At 41.3% G+C, this 2,916-nt stretch overlaps 1 pseudogene; it reads right to left on the reverse strand.

Moving 5' to 3' along the window:
- Positions 1 to 549: 549 nt before the first annotated feature.
- Positions 550 to 1,496, reverse strand: LOC149153800 (actin-3 pseudogene; annotated as a pseudogene).
- Between the last annotated feature and the right edge of the window lie 1,420 nt (positions 1,497 to 2,916).

Genomic DNA, 2,916 nt, shown 5'->3' on the forward strand with positions numbered 1-2,916 from the left:
GTCTTGCGTTGCTCTGTCCTCTGCCTGATTCTCTGCACCTCATTGAATCTCTGCGCATCCGTTTTCTGCAGCGCTCAGTCATCAGGACAGAAGTGTCATGAAGATGCGTTTTCTGCTGCGCTCTGTCATCAGGATAGAGGTGTCATGAAGACTGCGCACTATACATCCGTTGAAGCGTTTGAACACTATTTTCGGGTTACATGCATCTGAACGTGTTTTTCTCAGCCGAGAGATAACAAAGAAGGTGAACATACAGTCCCTGCTCCTGGTCAGAATTCCAAAATTAATGAACAGTGAGTTTTCTGGAGAATGCAAAAATATATTATGTGTTTAATAAAAATACCTGCCGCCGAGATCCTTTTAGTTATTTAGCAGATGTAGAATTTGAATGTAGATCGGTTGTCTGTCATTTTTTTTCCATTCAAAGCTGGGACGTCCGCGGGTTTGATTGCGGCCCTATGAAATGATTTACCATACTTGTCTGTCATCTTCGCTCCCGTTTCAAAATTTGATGGGCTCTTTCTAGTTTTTTGAAGAATTAAAGCTGAATCAACAGTCCAGCACTTCGCATGTGGCATGGAAAGCTAACGAGTTCAACATCCCTTTGGTGAGCCAGCGAAAGTGGCGCAGCGGAAGTTTGGTGAGTTCCTTGGCAAGACGGTCGGCAAAGCCAGGGAACATGGTTGTGCCTCCGCTCAGGACTACGTTTCCATACAAATCCCTTCTGATATCAATGTCACAATTTCTAATAGAGCTGTAAATGGGTTCATGAATGCCGGGAGCTTCCATCCCAATGATGCTTGGGTTGAATAGCACCTCGGGACACCTGAATCTTTCTTCTCCAATTGTGATTACTTGCCCATCTGGGAGCTCGTAGGATCTCTCCAAAATGGAACACTCGCTTGCAAGGTTGTGAATGAGTAGCCTCTCTCCATCAACAGCTTGGTCATTGCATCTGTCAGATCCCTACCTGCCAAGTCCAGCCTGTAAATGGCGTGTGGAAGAGCGTAGCCTTCATAGATTGGGACAATATGTGTCACTCCGTCTCCAGAATCCAACATAATTCCGTCACTGTGCCCGATCCATTGTCGCAAACAATTGCCGGAACATCTTCTAATTCTGCAATTTTCGAAAGAATCCGCAGCACAGTTCTTCGTACCTTCTTTGCTTTCTAATATACTGTGGTCAAGACTAATCATGCTGTGTTTGCCATTATACTTGCATCTCGGACTGTAATATTTTATCGTTTTCTTAGCCTCTGGCTACCTTCTCACTGCAGAATTGGATATGCGTTCAAATTTCTTAATGAATTGAGCCACCACATTCGTAACAAGCGCAGCTGCATGCTCTGCAGCTTTACGGTGACTGGAACAAGTTGAAGGAGGAGAATCATATCTTTGTCCATTCACAATCACTATTGCTGTGAAAATCCCTTTGTGGTCTGGTCCTTCCTTTACAATCTCATATTCAGGTTCAGGAAGATGCTGCTTCTGCATGTATATCAGTAGCTCATTTTTTATTAGCGAAGGCTTGGGCTGCGACATACTTCAAAAATGAAAATTAATTTTATCGACAGTTGATCACAGTAAGCCAAGTTCTCAATTTTAAGCACTATCTTATAATTAGAGTACAAGGCAGAATTTGGAAAGACAAAAATGTTCTCATGGTCCAGGAGCGAAAGAAGTATTTGATGTTTCCATTTCAAGAACATTTATATTATTGCAGGTCCCAGAGAAAATTTATGAATGCAAAAAAAAAATAAAAATTCCAAGAACATGCATCTCTGAATAAGACTGAAGACATGTTGTTTCAATTGGATTTCTCAAATGCTGGTGATATAGTCCACTGGTTCTTCTTGGATAATGTTCTTCAAAAGTTCCCCTTCTGTGCAGATTGGAGGTCCTAGAGTCATCATAATTCTTTGTTTTAATGTGATTCCCCTTTGGTTTCTTCGATTCACAAGGAACCATTTGCAAAATTCTTCATTCTCGCTGAATCTTTGAAGAGATCACGATTCACGGACAGCTGCTAAAAGCAGTAATAAAATTGAAGGACTAAAGGAAATTAATTCCATTCCAGCCATCTCCCACTTTCAGAGTGGCAAACTTGATCAATGCTCGTAAGTCTGAAGTCGGTTTCAATGCCACCTTGGCCATGCAAGTATGTATCATTGATATTCTGGGGTTTAAGAGGATTCCACACCCTGCTGCACTGTTGGTTCTTTAGTGGGTGCTGCTTATTCATTTGCTCATAGTTATGATCAGTGTTTAAAAGGTGTAATTTTGACAATGGAGAATATGGCTAAAATTACTGAAGTGTTAGAATTCTTGAAAACTTTGATGCATTCTACTGATCATGATACAGTGAAAATCAGCAAGAACACTCTCTGTGATATCAAAACCTATCTGCAGTATACACAAGAAAAGGTAGAATTTTTGGAGCTTGAATCTCAGCTTCAGCAAGAAAAATTAAAACAAAGGAGTCATCATTCTGAACCTGTTTTTGTTCAGAACAGTGAAATAAACTCCCATAAGTAGCAAGTTCATTTAGATCCAATGCCCAATAAAGCAGCAGTTGTACATGCAGATGCAGAAACTCAGTCTGCACTTCCCAAGCCCATCACCAGACCTTGGGAACAACTTGTCCACAACAAGCACAGAACTAGTCTTGGATATGACAAGGACTTGTCCTTTCATATTCCAGACTTTTCCAAGCCCATTCGGTTTCAGAGTGCTGGATTCATTCATGACAATTCAGCTTCAGCTGTTCCAGACTCTGCCCCTCTTCTACAGCAACAACAACAACAACAAAAACAACAGATCGTGAAATGCCAACACTGTGATCGAGTTGGCCATCTGAAAGATCACTGTTTTGATCTTCATCCATGTGAGCACTATCATAAAACCAGCCATTCTT

Source organism: Pinus tabuliformis, chromosome 9 (assembly GCF_031772625.1).
Source record: "Pinus tabuliformis cultivar Carrire ecotype Pingquan chromosome 9, CPIR1, whole genome shotgun sequence".
Classification (NCBI taxonomy): Eukaryota; Viridiplantae; Streptophyta; class Pinopsida; order Pinales; family Pinaceae; genus Pinus; species Pinus tabuliformis.